Consider the following 22573-nt stretch of genomic DNA (forward strand, 5'->3'; position numbering starts at 1 on the left):
TGGCTTAGATGTTGCTTTAAAAAATAAATCACTGACAACGTCATGCTTTCTAGTCACCCACCTACTTCTCTGAAAAATAAAGTGCAGGTAGCCAATTTTTTAAAATTGTATTATGGCTAATCAAAGTTTTACTGCATCAAAATGAATGTACTTACTTGACAAGGACATACGGTACAACTACATACTACTTTCTGACTCACAGTAGAAAACAGTTTCATAAAAATAACGTATTCCACGTAATACCAAAATTAATTCAGTTTTCACCCATTAGCACGCATGAAATGACTTTCAATTTTAAAATCTGTTCTCGCAATTTTTTTAAATCTTAAATACAATATCAAATTTTCTCTGATCACTTTCCCACATGTTCATTCATTTCATTTTCAATATGACAATAGTAAAAGGAGAGAATCTAACTTTTAAAGCTTGGAACTTAAAGGAAAAAAATGTAAAACTATATTATGTAACAACCAGCATTTAACATGTACACTTGAATCACAATCACAATACCTAGTTAGATCAAACCAAAGTTTAGATTATATATACTTTAATTTTACTAACTGACAGAGTGATCCAACAAAGGCCTGAATTAAAAGTATGTTAGTACTGCTAATCCTGTATAGTCTGTGTTTAACCACTCCACAGATATTCATTACCTTCCTTCCTAGCAAAAAGGCAAGACTGAGGCTTAATTTCTTCCACTCAACATTGATCCGAAATGGCATTTAACAGAGATTAAACACAATCTTCATGGAGAGGCCAGGAAGAGACAGGGAGCTCTTAAAACCTTCTTGCAGTCGTGGCAGGGCCAGCCCTGAACAGCTGTGGGTTAGCCAAGTGTGTGCTCTCAGTATCTCAGCAGGAAGTTCCCTGGATGTCCACCAATACCCATCTGTGTCTATGGGAGCATGTGACCCTCTGCTCCCTCGGGATTTTCACCTAAGGTTATAACAAACACGAATATCTTATATATAGCAGAGAAGGACCAGTGTATTGGAAGAAAGAAAATTATGGCCAGAGTCTAGGAGGTCTGGCTCTTGAACCTGACTTTGCCACTCCCTAGCCACGTGCCTGTCTGTGAGCCAGTTGTTGAGTCTCTCTGAGCAGCAATTTCCATATCTATAAAATGGGGTTATGAGGATTAAATGAAATAGTGTATGTAAGAGAACTATGTAAAGTGCCAAGCACCATAAAACATGAGCTTTTGTTTCTTATGAAGAGTTAACGTAGGGGTTATCTTCCTCTTTCTCTGATCTCCCAAGTGCATCCTCCTACTCTCACCAGCCACCCCTCCCTGCTCCCCTTCCCTTCCTTGCAAGAGGCTTATCATCAACTCATCCCAATTCCACCAAATAGTATCTAAAACGATATCATTGTTGTTAGCTGCCATCAAGTCGCCCTGACTTATGGTGGCCCCATGCACAAAGGGATCTGACCATTGTGACCCATAGAGTTTTCATTGGCTGATTTTCAGAAGCAGACCACCAGGCCTTTCTTCCTAGTCAGTGGAGGCAACACACAAGCCTCCGATGACAGACTCGTGGTGGCTGCACTTAAGGTACATTAGCCATGAATTGAACCCAGGTATCCTGCATGGAAGGTGAGAAATCTAGCACTGAACCATCACTGCCCCTCCAAAACAGGATAAGAGCTATCAATAGTGCATTGCTCCCGCACAGAACTTTATTCCTCCTTTTAATGTATATGGAGTGCTAAGTGCTTTAGATACGTTTCATTGAAGCATCACAGCAACCCTGCCAGTAGTCATCATCCTCATTTTAATATTTAGAAAACTAAGGCAGAAAGACAATAAAAACTTGCCCTATTTTCCCACAGCTAGTAAGTGAAGGAACCAGGATAAGAAGCAAGAAATTTTAATTCCAGAGCCCACATTCTTAACCAGTATTATGAGCAGCTTCTCATGTGAAAAATAAAATAATCCGTAAAACCAAATACCAATTTTTGTAAAATGAGCACACAGATAGCCAAGCAATGTACAATTCTACACAACACAAACATAGTGAATTTTTCCCCTTCATACACCTCCCCATCACCTACTATTCCTGACCTCCTTGAGGTGAGGACACTGGCAGTGGGGGCCAGCAGGACACTGAAATCAACTTTTTGCCTAAGACAGGGTTCTATTCGCAAACGAACTCAAACTCAAGAAGAAAGTAGCTTCTCCATTTGTTGTTGTTAGTTGCCACTGAACCAATTCCAACTCATGGCGACCCCATGTGTGCAGAGTAGGACTGCTCCATAGGGTTTTCAAGGCTGTGGCCTTTTGGAAGCAGATTGCAGGGCTCTCTTCCCAGGCACCTCTGGGTGAGTTCAAACCTGCAACCTTTTAGCTAGTCGTTGGATGCTTAATCCTTCACAGAGCCCAGTGACTCCATTTAGACATTGACCATCATCTCTAACACAACAGGAATGAATTACCAGTATGTTTGATGGGATAATGCATAGCAATGGATACATGAGAATACTAATAGCAAAGATAATAATAGACGTTCATTCATAACACCTTCCAGACTACAGAATGCTTTCATATGCATTATCTCATTAGGTTAGATCATCCAGCTGTAAGGGGAGGAGAAGACTTTCAAGTACTGAAAGGAAAAGGCAAGCCAAAGGTCAGAAACAACAAGGAGAGAGCTAGTGTCTTAAATTTCCAAGATTCTTGTTTATTCTACCACCAAAAATACAACTTTAGAGCGAATGAAGAAGTAGAACGGAACACATATCTTGTGGCTCTAAAATAATTCTGAAAATTACTATTTTTTTTTAATAGCAGTAAATATATATGTAACAAAATATTTGCCATGTTCACATTTTTTTACATGTAAAATCCAGTGACATTAATTAGGTTTATCATGTTGTTCAGAATTTCCTTTTTAAGGATGACAATAAAACAAAACAAAGCAGAAAAAAAAAAACTCCATCTGCATTTTTACATTAAAAAAGCTCTTAAAAATACAAAATTTACCTTATAGAACACACTATGTGAACAGATTCCTAAACTAAAAATCATAGAAGCATATATTTATAAAAGTACAATGTCATATGTTTTGCCCCATTTGTCCCCCATCCATTTTTACCTCTCATCTCCCCGATCACTGCTGCCCCTTCCAAACAGCTATAACGATGTCCTTTGGTTGCTTCTCCCCAAGCCTAATATAGGGCCTTGCACATACTGGGGACTCAACTAAGACGTGTATTGGTTAATTAGTGGGAATTAGGTTATTTGTCCACTATTATAAAATAAATGGCCCAGAAAAAAATATTGTTGATAGCACCCTAAATTCCACTGAAATCCAACCCTGAGCAAAAGCGGACCACGTATTTAATGGCACTGCAACAAAAATGTTCCTTTTGAATTTGACAGCTCCCAGCCATTCAGGCCCAGAGTAGCATGCAGCAAGCAGTCCTCTAAAAGCACTGTGGTATCTTCTGAATCACTGCCATTACCCTAGAAAACCCCAGGAAGTGGTTTGATTGAGTAGCTGGACCAGTGCGTAGGTATCAGCTGATGTCTCTCAAATACATACAAGTTGGTAACAATGGGGACATTGTGAAACCCGGAACAGCCTTCCCTTATCGTCAGTAGTTTGGGAAATCATTTCTAACCCAGTGAGTATGTAACTTGGGAACAAGTCAAAATGGTTAATTATTAATCACTGAGAGGTTTAGTAATTCATCTGTTTTGGACCAACTATCATAGGCGCTGAATAACATAAGAATGTCGGATGTCTGGAACAATGAGTCTTTGGAACCACTTCCATAAAGTGGCAATCTTTCCTCAACGGTTATGAACAACCAAGAACAAAGCCTAAGTGCAGGTAGCTGCTGCCAAAAACCAATCAAAATGGACAGTGATCTCATAAAACCTTTCATATTCATTTCATTTTAAAATATAAAGCAATGTCATTTTTCTTTTGCTCAGGCAAATGTTCGGTGCAAGTCACAGTACTACTTGGTGAAACACCAGCTGCTGATGAATCTGGGGGATGGCAACCCACTGAGCTCACTCAGAAGACCACAGAATGTCACAACGACAGTCGATCCTCACTTAAACAGCATTCACATCTTTACCCCAAAACAAAAAGAAAAGTCCAAGTCATTCTACCAAACCATAACTAAGAGGTATTGTGATTTACCTAAATACATAGGTCTAGATTAAATAGTTATCGCTTTCGTACAATAGAAGTTAGCCTTTTTATGGCCAAGACTGATGGTTGAAGTAAGATATAATGCAGTATTGGGTTTCTGTATTAAACTTTCCCCTCTGACATTTTGCAATGTATTATCCCAGTGGGTGACCTCGAATCCTGTTTCTCTATGTTCCTAGTATACCCAATCCCCACATCTGTAGGTATTAACTCTCCAAGGGATTTAACAAGGTCACACCAGTACCATAACACACAACTATTCCACCAACCATATCAGCAATATCCCCCAACAGAAAGAATTTGCAATGCCAATTCCAAAGTGTTACAGAGCAAACCTTTTTACCAACACCACATAGCATGAGCCTGCTGCAGCAGGAACACAGAAGATTCACCTACCTTCAACACTCAGGCATCCACCTAACAAAGGCTCTCCGAGATCTCCCATGCAAAACGATAGCAACCTTTTGAGAAATCCTTTGTAAACTATTTAGTAGAAAAAAAATACCTGTTTGCCCATTATCCAAACAAGATATTTACAAAACAGGTTTTTTCTCATATCTACTTTTCCAGAAGAAATGGATGACTTGAACATAAGTTGTTAATTCAAAGCTGCAAATTCTGGGATGGACTGAGAATTAATCCAATCACTGGAATTCTCTAGATTGACAATACTACATACCAAAAACTGATGCCCGCGATGATTACCATAGACTACTAAGTGCCTTTTGTATTACCAATTTTTTTTTTAAAAAACTATTGACTGAATTCTTTGAAAACGGGTGATCCATGAGTGGAATATTATGATTATTCTCAATTCCTAGCCACTCTGGATTGAGAGGAATTGAACATCTATGCATAAAGAATTAAGCATGGTCATATCTCAGCAGGGTCTCACAGTAAGTGAAGAAACAAACAAGCCTGTGATCTCTTAACACTAGCTCTTCCTATCCTGATCCATGTAAATTTTAAGAACAGGCCCTAAAAGGATGATCATAATTTGAAATGCTGATAATAAGCACAAAAGATAAGGTTGTTCCCTAGCTCCTGAAGTCTTTTAAGTTGGCCAGTAATTCTTCTCATTGTATAAAGAACCAGCAACATCCTTCTAAAATATTGCGTTTTCAGGGATCCGATCACCATCAAAAAGAAAACAGATTTGCACCAACCCAGGAGCTGTTAGCATGACTTCTGCTTGGAATGGGAGGACACACTGTACTTAAATTTACCCACTACAAATGGTTCCCCTCCACTCAGCCATTTGCTATTAAAAGAACCAAGCTGTTCTGAAGATAAGCAGGAAGAGGATATTCAAGATGTGTAGGAGGAATGTTTTCACAGAGCTTTTCTCAATTCCAAATACCTGAACAAACTGAACCAAATTAAAAACCCAACTCAAGCTTTAACCTGAGTTAATAATAAAAACAACAACGATCCATGAATGTATTTTTATATAAAAACTTAAATAAAATCAAAGTTGATGGCAAAACTCTTCTGGGTGAGGTTGCTTTCAAATGTTTGCAAAACACCACATCATCCTAAGTCTAAGTTTTCGTTTTGGATTTTTTTTCTCTAGTTCAAGCCTATAAAGATATACCTTTTTCGCTTTGCCCCATATAAATTAGTAGAGTCTTGCACGAAGAAAGGGCAAATCCCACCTTCGTTGTCAACTGCATGGTAAAATGATCAGCATGAATCCAATCCCAAAAATGTGGGGGTGGAGCCTGGTGGCGCAGTGGTTAAGCACTCAGCTGCCACCTTCCCACTGCTCCATCCTCCTCCTCAGCCACTCAAGCAGTACACTCTCTCCCCGACCCCAGCCACGTGAAGCTGGGTCAGAGCTCATGAGTTAGAAGGACACTATCCTTCAGACCAGCTGCCCATGCAGCCCTTCTGTGACCCTAGCTGCCTGGAATTAGTCAGACCTCACAAGTTAAAAGCCGAAATATGCAGACGTCAAACCCCACTGGCTCTCACTGCCCCTTTGGTTTCGATAATTCGCTGGAACGACTCAGAATTCATGGAGAATATATCACATTTACAACTACAGATTTATTACAACCATAAAGGATACAAAGAGGCACATAGGGTGAGGTCTGGGAGGGTCCCAGTGTGAAGATTCCATGTCCCCAGGGACACGCAACCCTTGGGAAAGGAGGAAACTTAGGGCTGTTCCAGGCTCTTGTTGACCTTCCCATGTGGCCATGATAGAATACATCGTGCCTCCTGAGACTTAGTCAACACTGGGACCCCAAGCCGTCCCTCTTGGTCTGGTCAAACCCCACTCATTAGCTTCGGTGTGGTCTAGCTCTCAGAAACTGAAAACAAAGGCCAAATTGTTTTCTGCACCTCACAAATCTAAACATTCTTATTCTAAATTCAATTTTTCTGGAATACAACATGCCCTTATTATTGAGTTAAAAAATTTTTTTTTTTTTTATGACATGTACTGAGTGTATCCCTATGTTGCCACCACGATAGCTGCCATAGGGATCCGAAAATGCTGAACTAGAAATCATAGCCCCAGGCTTAGAAGCCAACAATCTAGTAGGACAGACAACACATGTACACGTCAAACAAATTCCTTTGGGGGTACGTGGAGTCCCTGGGTGGTGCAAACAGTTAACATGCTCGCCTGCTAACCCAAAGGTTGGAGGTTCAAGTCTGCCCAGAGGTGCCTTAGAAGAAAGGCCTAGCCAATCTGCTTCCAGAAAATCATCCATCACGTATGGAGCATAGTTCTACTCTGACACGCGTGGATCAGCATGAGTTGGAACTGACAGCGTGAGTTCACTGGTTAAGAAGTGTACAGAAAAAAGAAGGAAAAATGTATGGGGAATTTGGCAAGCAAGAAAGTGAGGAAAGGACGCCCAAGAGGCCTGAAGGCCTGACTAAAATGGTCCATATATAGGACATTAAAGATGGCAACTGGACTGTATCAGAGGGCTTAGGGAAATGGTAAGAGATAAAATTAGCTAAGTAGGGCAGGGTCAGAGGTCAGAGGTCACGTCCTAACATCTTTGTTTCACAGATAAGGAAACTAGGCTCAAGGTGGTGAATGAATCAACAAATATGTTTTAGTGCCCATTATGCATTATTTAAGGAGACCTGGGGGTGCAATGTTTAAGCATCTGGCTGCTAACCAAAAGGTTAAGGGTTTGAATCCACCCAGAAGCTCTGCACATAAAGACCTCGCAATCTGTTCCTGTAAAGATTATACCCTAGAAAACCCTATGGGGCAGTTCTACTCTTTACTAAACCAAAGTCCAAACTGTATTTTATTCCAATGTATCGTATATTATTTCAACTTTGGTAAAATTAGAGAAAGTTAAAAAAAAAAAATTCAGAATTTGGTAGTCAATTCCTTCATACTCTTCCCCCCATGCCTTTTCTGGCCTTTTAATTCCAACATATGGAAGGCACTTGAAAAATTAGAGACACATATCTCAGCCTCCCGAGAAACTATTCTATTGTCTCTGGAGGAATGTACCATTACCAAGGGGGTGGAAAATAATGGGAATTACAAACTGGGTTTATAAAAAGTATTTTGACTACTCTCCCTTAGCAACAGCTTTTTTCTCATTAGAAAGATGCACTCCTTTGTTAAAAAAATGCAACTTAAAGGATTCAGGGTCACAATTTCCAAACAGATGCTGGGATTTTTTTTTTTTTTTGGCTTAAATTGGAGACCTCAAAGTAATGCAGTACTCTTACAATAAATATACTATTTAAGTAGTCCTCATGCACATATTGCCTTCATCAATTTTTACAGGCATGAAGGCAATTCTGGATATTCTAGACAATGGTCAGGCATGTTTTTTATATCACTTAAACTTCTGGTGCAGTAAACTGTCTCCCAAAACTCTGTCAAAATCCAAATGACATTGGCTTCAGTACAATGAGAAAATGATGGAAACAGAGTGTACTCTACAATCATGTTAACACAGGCTCATTAATCATTGCATTGCTAACAAATGTTCCTGATTTGAACATGTACTTTAAACCACAGCTCTACCAAACCAAATCCGTTGCCTTCGAGTCAATTCCAACTCATTCCAACCCTATACAACAGAGTAGAACTGCCTCATAAGGTTTCCTAGGCTGTAATCTTTGCAGAAGCAGGCGGCCACATCTTTTTCCCCCCACAGAGCAGGTGGTGGGTTTGAAATGCTGACCTTTCAGTTAGCAGCTGAGCACTTTACCACTGCACCACCAGGGCTCCTGACCACAGCTCTATGCCCTTCTATATACAGTACTTTCTGAAACTATTCATATCTAAATGGTTATAAATTTATACATTCTTTAATATAACAACTGAACCAGAACACATTTTTGAAACATTCTACACTTTCTTCAGGTACTCAGACACTGAAAATTCAAAGTATGCGTGAGCCGCACACCTTATCAGAGATCACTGTCAGCGGTCAAAAGCCATCCCATAAACAAATGCAAAGTCAGTGACAACCATCTCCAAGGTTCCTATGAGACTGAGACAAGCAGGCACTCAGGGATGACATCAGGGAAGTACAGAGTGTTTTCTGTACCTCCCCAGATGTCCTGGCAGGAGGCAGGCTTTTCCCCATCTAAGGGAAAGTCAGCCAGGAAAAGTGTGTCAGTTGACAACCCTACATCACAACTTCTTAGCAGTGACAGAAAAGCAACTGCAGGAACGCCGAGAGGCCTCCCTGCCACCCTGCTGGAACTGAAGGTACATCCGCTCACCATCTGAATTATAGGATTAGGATGGAGAGAGGGCTAATGGTCAAGGTGAGGCCATAAGGTGGTGCAAAATACCTGGATGTGAACTCACAAGACCTGAATTCTCTTCCCGGCTCTGCTACTCATGACCCATGTCATCCTGGGCATGTCACTTAACCTGTCTGATCTTCTTTTGTGTCATTTGTAACTGAGGAGGACAGCAACATCTATCATCAAATGGGTGTAAGAGTTCAATGATACTACGTATATACAAGCCCTTGGTGAACTATAATGTCCTCTGAAAATGAAAGTTTTCATTTTATAGAGGGGTACGCGCTTTAAAATGTAGTTAATGGGTGGCCAGTGAAGGTTTTAGGTCTTAACAGAACTATTAAAAAATGATATTTTAAGAAAAGCCTGGCAATGGAATGAGGAATTGATTAAAAGCAGAGTAATTTGAGTCAAGAACACCAAAAACAGCTGGTAGTAGACCAGGTGTGAAGTAGTAGAACATTTCATGAATAGTGGCAGTTGAAATATGCAGTAGGGGATTTCTTTTCTTTTTTTTTTTTTAAGGAAGAACATGAATGGTGAACATCAGGGACAATAAAAAATTAGAGATGAGTATTGCACTAGCTACTATTAGAATAAACTCTATCACCCAACCTCTTAAGCCCTCACTAACATTCTAAACTTGAGCTTCATTGCCCCTTAGATCCTGTGCTTCTTCTCTACCTCAAACTAAGACCTTTACTTGCAGTGCCAGTCTCCTTTCTCTCCATGTTTTTCACTTCCTCACAACTGTCGAAGCAGCTCTTTGCCCTCATGTTAACTTCTGGTCCCCTAATCTCACCCTAACCAGGCCATCTGACTTTAGCTATTTCAGTACCCATTCACCACATGCTCAGACATTTCAGTAGCATCCTCACTGCCTGCTACAATCGCAGTCCTCCAGCTGACTCTCCTATATCTCTCTCTAAACCTGACTCACTCCACAGGCTGTTTTCTCTGTTTCACTGGGTTGAGCTGCAATGCCAGGGAAAATGACACAGTAATGGTACCTGGGCACCCACCCATTCATCTGACAGTTTGTTGTATCTTGATGACTTGTGTGTTGCTATGATGCTGGAAGCCATTCAACTGGCATTTCAAATACCAGCAGGGTCACGCATGATGGACAGTTTTCAGCAGAGCTTCCAGACTAAGAAAAACTAGGAAGAAAAGCCTGGTGATCTACTTCCAAAAATTAGTCAATAAAAACCTTATGAATCATATCAGAACACTGTTCTACTCACTTGATTTGGACACATCATCAGCAGAGATCGCTGGAGGAGGGCATCATGTCTGGCGAAGGAGTGGACCATCAAGGTGAGGGGACCCTCAGGGAGATAGATTAGCACAGTAGCCGCAATGATGAACTCATCATGAGGATGATGCAGGACTAAGCAACATTTCAATCCATTGTACATAAGGTTACCATGAGTCGGAGTCAACTTGATGGCAGCTAACTATCTCCCTATCTACCTACCTACCTAGTGATACCTGGTCCCACTGTAATCTCTGACTTCAAATGAATTCTTCAAGGACGTAGTCTGATTCACTATTGTATCCATAGAAGCTAACGAAGGGAGAGACATATAGAAAACTCTCAATATACAATGAACAAATGTATGGAATGAAATCAATAATATCTGAAAATTCTGTAATAATAATACACCTCTCTCCTTACAGCATTTTTCTTGTCTTCCACCTACCCCCTCATGACTCTTTTTAGTCACCTTTGTTAGAATCTATAAATCTTCCTGGCCCCCAAATGGTAATATTTGCAAAAGTTCTAAATTCAGCTGTCTTATACTTCCTTTTTGTTGTCTCTCCAACACAGACCAGTTCTGGCCAACAAACACAGTCAAGCATCAAGATAGTTCGGACAATCATTATTCTCATGAGGACCCTAAATTGAACACTCCTTCCAGGATTTCCACAACTTGAACCCTGCCCTAGGAGGTGACGCAGCACAAAGAAACGACTCAGATGAGAAGGAACGAAGGTCAGAGAGGAATAAGACTCTCCCAGTGGGGACAGGTGAGCCTCAAGTGGGACTGACAGTCAAGCCTTTGCCATCAGATGCAGTCACCAACGTGTCCTACATAATGACAAAGAAGCCTCTTTTCTCAGGGATCATCACTTACCCTTAAAGGTTCAAGCTCTCTAAGGCCTGGGAGCTGTACACCTTTAAAGGAATTTAGCGCCCTTCCTTTGATACAGCCTTCCACATATGATAGAGATAGGCTTGCTTCAGCACTTCATTGTAAACGGGGAAAACTTACCCACAGGCTGAGGCCCTGGGCCCTTTCAGCCTCCTTGGCTTTGACTCTTTTGTTTAACTAAGTCTCCAGGCAAAGTTCAGCCTGTAACTGGGCTCTACCTTGATTCTTCCTGCCCATCCATGCCTGGAGATACCTCAAGGCAACAATCACAACCATAGGTGCTTCACACTACTGTCAACAGAAACCAAAACCAAACCAGTTGCTGTGAAGTCGATCCCGAGTCATGGCGACTCCATGTGCTTCAGAGCAGAACTGTGCTTCGTAGGCTTTTCAATGGCTGTGATCTCTCACAAGTACACTGCCAGGTTTTTCTTCCAAAGCACCTCTGAGTGGATTTGAACAGCCAACTTTTCAGTCAGTAGCCAAGCACTTAACCATTTGTACCACCCAGGGACTCCTATCTGTTCAGAGCACTATATAAAATCAAATTTGTCTTCTCCCCAGTATTTTTGACCTTTTCTCTTTCTGTTATTGGGACTCCCATCCCTTCAGTCACTGAGGGCTCAAACCTCAGTCATTCTTGACACCTATAGTGCTTAGTTTGGATCAAACGTGGGACATATATAATTTTCTCCCCATACTAAACTGAATTTCTTAAGGGCAGAGGTATTTATCCTATGCTTTACAGTTATAATACATAGATGCTCTTTCATAACTGGACTACATATTCCTGGTCTTTCTTAAATTTATTGCCTCAGGAGAATGATAAATTCTTTATTGGATTATGCCTTGTGGCTTTATGAACACCTCTCCACTCACATAAAACTAACCTAAATAACAGAAGGGGACAATTTTCAATATGGTCTTTCCTAATTGACACAGGAGTTAGACTGTGATTTTATAGAGAACAAGGCATGTGTAGACAATTAATTATTTAAGTATCTGTAAATCTCCATGTGAGGAATTTTGAAATGTCCAGGTAAAAAAATCTAAAGGTCTAGAAAAGGGAACATTTTTAAAATTAAATTGTGAAGCAAGTGAATTCTAAGAAGATAAGTATAGACAATACAGCAACCTGTTTGAGACATAGCAGGAATTCCCCTACACATGTTCTTAAAGGATATTCCTGTCCATTCTTTAGTTTTGATGCAATCAGATATTCTCTTCTAACTTTAGTTAAGTTAGAAGAATGCCTTTGATGAAATTTCTTGGATCTCGGTTCTGCCATCTGTATTCGAAAAGAGAGCCTCTTGCGTCCTGCTTTTTAGCTCTCAGATTAGATACACCCACGCAGAGTTCTTTCACTTATAGAAATTATATCTTCTTCCACACTAAATGAAAAGAGTAGAATAAAATATTTCCCATCGTTTATCTCAATCCAATGTGTTTATACAATGATCTGTAGTCTATCACTGAGCTCCGCCCTTCTGCTCTATGAAAGCCCTCCCTTAAGCCCACCTTTCAGCGTGAGCTTCTATTCTAACCTTGCTGATTCAAATGATGACATCATGGGGGGCAGAGGACCAAGCCATCCCTCTGCAACAAAGACCTGGAAAACCAAGTAGAACAGATACAGATGTCAATCCTTGACCCCTGAGCTTTAAATGAAGGGATAAAGTATTAGATCAGACACCACTGAGAAGACAAAACTGATCAAAAACAGTAAACAAGCAGAGATACAGAGTGGAAGATCCCTGCCAGCCAACATGGCACAGCATGGCCATCTTGGGATAAAGCCAAGAACCCTTGTACGAAGAACACAGAAAGTTACCTTCACATAACTCCCAATAGGAGATAGAGGAGTGGCGTGGACACGCCCAGAGGGAATAAGATTCTGTTTGCTGACTGCGGCTCAAGTTAAGTGCCCAGACACTCTCATATGGTAACCAGAGGAGCACGCTCCTACAACCCCCACCCTTTTCCCAACAACCTCGAATGTTGGGGAGCACAGTACAGCTCCCCCACTCCCCCATCTAACCCCATCCTCCCCTTCCTTCATCCCCCTCCTGCCGCTATTCTCTGGCCAGCTCTGCCCCACCACATCATGGCCAAGCAGAACAGGTTCCACACCACTTTGTTGTGGGCCAGCAGAACCAGCCCTGTGTCACCTCACTCCCCTCTGGCTCCACCCCACTGCACTGCAGTCCAGCAAAACCAGCCCTGTGCCACCCCTCTCTCTGCTGGCTCCACCCCGCTGCACTGTGGTGGAATGGAACCAGCCCATGCCACCTCCCTCCTTCTCCTCACTGGCTCTACCCCGCTGTACCACAGTTGAGAGAAACTCGTTCCGTGCTACACCCCTCCCACTGGCTCCACCCTGCTGCACCACAGCCAAGTAAAAACAGCCCTGTGCCACCCCCTTCCCCCCCAGTTCCACCTCGCTGTGCTGCAGTCAAGCAGAACCAGCCCCATGCCACCTCCTTCTTCCTCCCCACTGGCTCCACCACACTGCACTGCAGTAGAGAGGAACCGGCCCTATGCCAGCCCCATGCCTGCCAGCTCTGATCCACTGCACTATGGCTGAATAGAACTGGCCCCACACCACATCCCTTCATGTTGGCTCCAACCCACTGCATCATGGATGAAATAAACCAGCCCCGTGCCACCCCTCTCCATGTGGAGGGGGAGTTCAAGTTAAGCTGCAGTCAAGAGGTTCTGGCCCCATGCCACCCTACTCCAAGCCAGCTTTGACCTGCCACACCACAGCCATGCCACCCACCTCCCTACTGGCTCCACCCCATTCCTCCAGGAACAAGTGCAACAGGCCCCAAGCCACCTTCCCTTCCTGCCAAATCTGCCCCACTGCACCACAGCCAAACAACACAGCTCACACCCCCTCCCCTCATTGGACCCATCCCACTTCATCACAGCTGAGCAACCTGCCCTGCCCATTCATACAAGGTGATGAGAGCTATCATGCCCATTGACGAGAAAGCAGCAATGCATGCCCAGGCTGCCTGCTTAGACACGTCAAAAGAAACAAAAACGCAGGATGAAAATAAGCAAACACACAATCAATAGATAAAGAAAATAATACCTGAATGTCTCAGAGACAGCAGGCAATATCCAAACACATAAAAAAGCAGAACAAGATGGCTCCAGCAAGAAACCAAAATAAAGCGTCCTTCCAGTAGGAAAAAAGGCACTGGAACCACCTGATATAGAATTCAAAAGTCTAATACTCAGGGCTCTCCAAGAGATTAGGAAAGGCATCAAGGAAAACACAGAAAAAATTAAGGAAAAAATACAGAAAATCATGAAACACAAGACAAAACCAATGAAAACATAGCCAAAATCAAGGAAAACAAAGGCGAAGCAATAGAAAATTTCAGGAAAATAATAAAAGAACAAAATGTCAAAATAAAAAAAAAAATTAGAAATCATACCAAAAAAGCAATTAGAAATCCAAAAAACAGACAGCGAAATTTCAGAAATGGGCAACTCAATAGAAGGTTTTAGGTTTGTTTCAACTTGAAACAATGGAAGATAGAATCAGTGAAATTGAAGACAAATCCATTGATGCCAATTTGTTTGACAAAAAATCAGAGAAAAGAAAGAAGTAACATGAAGAAACCTAAGAATTATGTGGGATACAATCAAGAGCAAAAGTTTGCTTGTGATCGAGTTCCACAACAGGGGAAGAAATGGAAAACAGAAAGGGTTGTTGAAGATTTGCTGGCAGAAAACTTCCCTAATAACATGAAAGACAAAAAGCTGATGATCCAAGAAGCTCAATGAATCCCATATAGGATAGATCCCAAAAGAAAGTCACCAAGACATTATCACAATTGCCAAAATTAAAGACACAGAAGAATTCTGACAGCAGCTCAAGAAAAACAAAAAGTCACTTGCAAAGAGGAAACAATAAAACTAAGCTCTGATTACTCGGCAGAAACTATGCAAGCAAGAAGGCAACAGGACGACATATGTAAATCCTTGAAAGAAAAAAATTGCCAACCAAGAATAAGATATCCTCTCTCACAAGCATGATGGCAAAATTGGGACATTTCCAGATAAACAGAAATTAAGAGAATTTGTAAAAAGCAAAATATTACAAGAAGAAATATTAAAGGGAGTCCTTCAGTTAGAGAACCAACAACATCAAACAGCAACCTGAGTCTAGGACACAGGACAGCATCAGCCAGATACCAACTTAGGTAATAAACTCTCAATAATAAAACAAAACTAAAAGATTTAAAACAGGGAACCAGAGACATTAATTTGCAAATAACAACAATGTCAAAATAATAAAAGGGGTAATAAACAGTGTAGTCATAGAATTTTCAAATAGAGGGGAAGTCAAGGTGACATTAAGTAATAAAAAGAATAAACTTAGAACGATAAGTGTAAAATTCAAGGTGACCACAAAGATAGTTAACAAACCTAATCATCAAAATAAAAAAGAAAAACATAAAGACTCAATAAACATAAAATCTATAATAATGAAAGAAGTGAAAAGAAATTCCACAAACAAAAGGAACTGAGCACAAGAAAGTAACAGGAATAAAGAAAATGTCAGCACCATAAAAAAAAAAAATACAACAAAATGACAGCAATAAACTCACACTCACTGATAATCACACTGAATGTAGATGATCTAAATGTACCATAAAGAGACAGAGAGTGACATAATGGATAAAAAAAAAAAAATGACCCATCAACATGCTATTGATAAGAGACACACCTTACATACAAAGACATAAACATATTTAAAATCAAAGGATGGAAAAAAATATATCAAGCAAACAGCAACCAAAAAGGAGCTAGAATGGCAATACTTATCTCAGATAAAACAGACTTTATGATAAAATGTACTATAAAAGACAAGAAAGGTTATTACATAATGATTAAAGGGACAATCCACCATGAAGACATAAATATCTTAATAAATATCTATGTACCCAATGACAGAGCTCCAAAACACATAAAACAAACTGTAATAGTACTTAAAAGAAAAATAGACAGTTCCATAACAATAGTAAGAGACTTCAACACACCACTCTCAGTACAGGATAGAACATCTGGAAAGAAGCTCAACAAAGACACAGAAGATCTAAGGGCCACAATCAACCAACTTGACCTCATAGACATATTTAGAAAACTCCACCCAACAGCAGCAAAATATACATTCTTTTCCAATGCACATGGAACATTCTCCAGAATAGACCATATTTTACGCCAGAAAGCAACCCTCAACAAAATCCAAAACACTGAAATAATACAAAGCATCTTCTCTGATCACCAAACCAAAACCAAACCCAGTGCCGTCGAGTCGATTCTGACTCATAGCGACCCTCTAGGACAGAGTAGAACTGCCCCACAGAGTTTCCAAGGAGCGCCTGGCAGATTCGAACTGCCGACCCTTTGGTTAGCAGCCGTAGCACTTAGCCACTACCCCACCAGGGTTTCCTCTCTGATCATAACAGGAGGGGCAAGGAAAAAAAGTCAAAAACACGGAAAGTGAATAACACCTTGCTTAAAAACCACTTGTTAATAGAAGAAATCAAAGAAGGAATAAAAAAATTCCTAGAATCAATTGAGAGTGACAAAACATCATACCAAAACTTTTAAGACACAGCAAAGGCAGTGCTCAAAAGTCATAGCAATAGATGCATACATCAAAAAAAAGAAGGGACAAAATCAAAACCTTAGCCCAACAACTCAAACAGATAAAAAGAGAACAACAGCAAAAGAAGCCCACGGTCACAAGAAGAAAGGAAATAATAAAGGTCAGAGCAGAAATAAATGAAATAGAGAATAACAACAACAAAAAAAATCAGCAAAACCAAAAGTTGGTTCCTTGAAAAGACCAACAAAATCAACAAACCATTTGCCAAACTGACAAAAGAAAAACAGGAAAGGAAGCAAATAACTCATATAAGAAATGAGATGGGAATCACTACAACAGCCCCAACCAAAATAAAAGGGATCATAACAAAGGACTATGAAAAACTGCACTCCAACAGATTTGAAAGCCTAGAGGAAATGGAGAAATTTCTAGAAAAACACTAACAATGGGATAGACTTGAGAACCCATATGTAAGCCATCCACCTATGGTCAGCTGATCTTTGACGACGGGTAAAAGGCCCTTCAATGGGGAAAAGGCAGTCTCTTTAACAAACGGTGCTGGCAAAACTGAACATCCATCTGTAAAAAAATGAAACAGCACCCATACCTCACACCATACACAAAACTAATTCAAAATGGACCAAAGACCTACATATAAAACCTAAAACTATGAAGATTATGGAGGAAAAACAGGGTAAACACTAGGGGTCCTAATGTATGACATAAATAGGATACAAAGTGTAAGTAACAATGCACAAACACCAGAAGATAAACTAGGTAACTGGAATCTCCTAAAAATTAAACACTTATGCTCATCAAAAGACTTCACCAAAGGAGTAAAAAGAGAACCTATAGACTGGGAAATAATTTTTGGCTATGATATATCCAACATGGGTCTAATCTCTAAAATCTGTAAGATACTGCAACACCTCGACAGTGAAAAGACAAATAATCCAATTCAAAAATGGGCCAAGGATATGAACAGACACTTCACCAAAGAAGACACTCAGATGGCTAACAGATATACGAAGAAACGCTTGCGATCATTAGTCATTAAAAAAGTAATGCAAATCAAAACTACAACGCGATACCACCATCTCAACCAGACATTACTGGCACTACTCAAAAAAAAAAAAAAAAAAACAGAAAATAACATGTTGGAGAGGTTGCAGGAAGATTAGGGCTCTTAAACACTGATGGTGGGAATGTAAAATGGTACAACCATTTTGGAAATTGATTTGTTGCTTCCTTGAAAAGCTAGAAATAGTAATACTATACAATTCAGCAATTCCACTCTTAGGAATATATCCTAGAGAAATAAGACCTGTCATGCAAATAGACATATGCATGGCCATGTTCATGGCCGTATTATTCACAACAGCAAAAAGATGGAAACAACCTAAGAGCCCATCAACAGATGAATGAGTAAACAAATTACAGTACATACACACAGTGGAGCACTACACAATGATAAAGAACAATGATGAATCCGCAATATCTCACAACATGGATAAATCTGGAAGGCATTATGCTGAGTGAAGCAAGTCAATCATGAAAGGTCAAATGCAGTATGAGAACACTATTATAAAAACTCAAGAAAAGGTTTACACACAGAAAGAATCAATCTTTGATGGTTATGAGGGTAGTAAGAGTGGGCGAGGGGAAATCACTAACTAAATAACAGGTAAGTAGTAACACTGGTGAAGGGAAAGACTGTACACAACACAGGGGAAGTCAGCACAACTTGGCAAAGGCAAAGTCATAGAAGCTTCATAGACACATCCAAACCCCCTGAGGGACTGAATTACTTTGCCGAGGGCTGGCGACCATGGTTGCTGGAGTCATCCAGGTCAACTGGCATAACGTAATTCATAAAGAAAATGTTCCACATCTGACTTTGGTGAGTAGCGTCTGAGGTCTTAAAAGCTTGTGAGAGGTCATTTAAGATATATCTACTGGTCCCATCCCATCCAGAGCAAAGGAGAATGAAGAAAACCAAAGACACAAGAGAAATATTAGTCCAAAGGACTAATGGGCCACAAAGACCACGGCCTCCACCACCCTGAGCCCAGAACAACTAGATTGTGCCTGGCTACGGCCACTGATCACAACAGAGGGTCCTTGAACAGAGTGGAAGAAAAATGTAGAACAAAATTCAAATTCACAAAAAAAAAAAAGATTAGACTTACTGGTCTGACAGAGACTGGTGAACCCCAAGACTATGGTTCCTGGATACCCTTTTAACTCCAAAGTAAAATCACTCCCAAAGTTCACCCTTCAGTCAGAGAGTACCAAACCCAAACCAAACCCAGGGCCACCAAGTCGATTCCGACTCATAGCGACTCTATAGACTCTATAGAGTCGCTATGAGTCAAAGAGTAGACAGGCCTATAAAACAAACAGTAACACACGTGAAGAACATGGTTCTGTAGTTCAATCATGTATATGAGACCAAATGGGCACATCTGCCCAAATGCAAAGGTGAGAAGGCAGGACGGGAGAGAAAAACAGGACAAACGAAAATATGGAAGCCAGGGTGGAGAAGGGGAGAGTGTTGACACATCATGGGGATTGCAACCAATGTCACAAAACAGTCTGTGTGTTAACTATCGAATGAGAAACTAACTTGCTCTGCACAATAAAAAGAAAAGAAAAAGAAAAAAAAATTATGACGTTTTGTTGTAGACATCTGAGTACTTCAGTGTTATCTACACATCAGGCACTGAGGGACACTGCCAACCTCTGTTGCAGGAAGATTAAGACAACACGGTCAAAGCTGCAAACATTGCCCTAAGTAATTATGAGTTTTGTTGCTGTTATCACAGCTGCAAGAGGACTCTGCCCAGGGTCACTGAGGGCTCCTAACGTCATACATATGATTGATGTCAGTGCCTTTCAGCTCCTAAACCCCAGCAGATAAGCTCCAATGGGGATAGCCTGTCCTTTATCCGTTGTCAAAGCAATACGTAATTTCAGTATAAAGACCATCAGTTTATTAAGCCTCGCATTCCTCATCGCAAAAATAACAGCAGTGAAATATGAGGTGTCTCAAAACTTGACTAGTCGCTAAGCAAAATTCATAAAATTAAGAATTCCTTCAATGCTGATAACTCACTAATTAAATTACATATGTAAAAAAGTGGAAGACTCCTTTATCAAATGAGATCATTTTATATCTTCCCCAAATGAGCTTTGTAGGTGGGTCATTCAATTGTTCTGACACTGTCAATTTAGGTATCATCGTAATTTTAAGTAATTTGGAGGGTTTCTCTTTTTGTCTATGTAATGCTGGGAAAATGCACGTATAAAGAAGGTAAGATCATGTGTCCTATCATCTCAGTGTTGTAGGCAAGTTTTGGGTGCTTAAGTCACTCTCTCAAGCCTGTAACGTAACAGGAAACTTGCGAAAGAATATGTTAGCCAGGCAACCCTGTCACCTGCACAGGTCAAAGTTGATAGATCACCCACTCAAGCTAAACCCAAACCATCTGATCACCCACAAGTAATAAAATTGTTTCCATAAAAACCAAGTATACAGTGGAATCTGCCCACAGTGAAAGATTTGCTTTAACAAAAAGACTTCGCTCCAAGCCAAGAGTTCACTCTAACTTAAATTTACATCATCATACACTGACATCACTAGGTATTACACCTTTGGAATTTCACAGTCTCAAAGATTACAAAAAAACTGTGCACATGGAGAGAGAAAGAAAAAGGGCTGGGAGAAAAAATTTGCATATGCAGTTATAAAAATACCAAAGCAGATTCCATGCTAGGCTCTGCCAAAAAGAAAACAATTGCTGTTGCCTATCAGCATGCAGCCTTAAAATTATATTCTCTTTTCCAAGCAGAAGCAGTCATCAGATTACCAGAATGAGGTTATCCTGCCCAAACTCAAATAGTTCTTATATGCAATAAGCACAATGCAATCAACAGACAAGGAGCTATTTCCCTCCCACACAAACTATAATCTTTTGTGAAATATATTTTTAATGAAGAATACATAACCCTCCTACATGTTTGGTTCTGCTCTCATACTCTCCCACACGAAAAACATAGATACATTTTAAAGAGAGGGAGAAGAATTTTATAGCTTCTAATGACACTCCCCACAACGTAGGGCAAAGAAGAATGTCAGCATCTCAACTAAACCCAAAATGTGTCTTTTTCTCATAACGCTACTCTTACAAAGGTGAAGCTAAGCACCAATGGCTCCTGGGGGATGAACCCATTGCCGTCAAGTTGATTCCAACTCACAGCAACCCTATAGGGCAGAGTAAAACTGCCCCATAGAGTTTCCAAAGAGCGCCTGGTGGATGTGAACGGCCGACCTTTTGGTTAGCAGCTGTGGCACTTCACCACCACGCCACCAGGGTTTCCCCTGGGGGATAGTACAATGAGATAAACACAAACAACGGATTTCACCAATATTTTAATGATTTCTTTCTAATTAGATTCATTATGAAGGCTTAACTCATTCAACTACTAATGACTCAAAACTCATAGAGCTTGGAATTTCAATATTTCACAAATTTCAAATTATAGATTGCTTGTCATGACATATTGCTTTTTTTTTTGGTAGGTGAGGTTAATAATGGCACTCGTTTTTCTTTTTCCTTCAATCATGTGAATTTTAAATGTCTAAAATTGAAGCAATATGACTTGACAGTTGTTGCATAGATTTTTACTCTTAGGATAAACCAACCAAAACCAAATCCAGTGCCGTCGAGTCGATTCCGACTCATAGTGACCCTATAGGCCAGAGTAGAACTGCCCCACAGAGTTTCCAAGGAGCACCTGGAGGATTCGAACTGCCGACCTTTTGGTTAGCACCCACGGCACTTAACCACTACGCCAACAGCTAATTTGATATGAAGCTTTTGAAATAATTTTGACTGCCCATGCCACTCAATTGAATTGTATGAGCCAAAAAAATAAACATACGAATAAAATCCCTTTTTTACACTAGGGCTTTTTTTATGCCCACACTGCATCTGTTTGAGGGAGATACTAGTTTCAGTGAAAAGTAACCTTGGTAAAGCTACATTAAGGGGATATATCTTAGTTCTGGAGAAAAAAAAAAAAAATTCATGTATATAACTTGGTAAGCCAAGTCAATAAATGTCATTTTTGTTGCTTTTCTTAAAGAAAATAGTCTTAAAAGATCAGAAAACCAACTCAGTCTAACTGTGTGTAAATAATATAATTGCATCACATTAAAAGAGCGTTTTAATTTGATCTAATTGTCATTTAAAAAGGCAAAATAATTGCTGAAAAGATTGCCACAAACACAGGCAAACCAGAGGTAATAGTTTGATTCACCTGTGTACCTTATCTGTATAGAACTTTGTCTTCCTTAACTCAGCAAAAGGTAAAGAATTACTTCTGCAAACAAAGAAGCATCATTGCCCCACAGGGTTTCCAAGGAGCACCTGGTGGATTCAAACTGCTGACCTTTTGGTTAGCAGCCATATCTCTTAACCACTACACTACCAGCGTTTCCTCAAGGAGAGACAGAAGAGCAAGAAGACCAGGAAGAAGAGAAAAAGGAGTAGGGAAGACAAAGACTAAGAAAAAAGTTTAGGAGATGGACATCCTTATCTGTGAGCAAAGCGAGCTTCAAAAATGCTGGTGACTAATGCTTACTGCAGTTCAGGAACCTTATTTACACATGTGTAAGGAAGAGAAGAGAAAGGAAGGAAATGAGAAAACATTTTTGTGAATTCAGTTATAATTTATCTCCACACACATACACAAATGCAATGCTCTGATCCCCAAAACATGTCAATATGAGAGACAACTTTACGAGCCACCTCTGGATAAACACCTAAACAAGTCTAGAGTAAAGACCACACTAAATTCCTATACATTAC

General features: G+C 40.3%; 1 protein-coding gene across 6 annotated transcripts in view; it reads right to left on the reverse strand.

Moving 5' to 3' along the window:
• HIVEP2 (HIVEP zinc finger 2) overlaps nt 1-22573 on the reverse strand; it is a 237244-nt gene that overhangs the window by 139040 nt on the left and 75631 nt on the right. The window lies entirely within an intron of this gene.

Source organism: Loxodonta africana, chromosome 1, assembly GCF_030014295.1.
Source record: "Loxodonta africana isolate mLoxAfr1 chromosome 1, mLoxAfr1.hap2, whole genome shotgun sequence".
Classification (NCBI taxonomy): domain Eukaryota; kingdom Metazoa; phylum Chordata; class Mammalia; order Proboscidea; family Elephantidae; genus Loxodonta; species Loxodonta africana.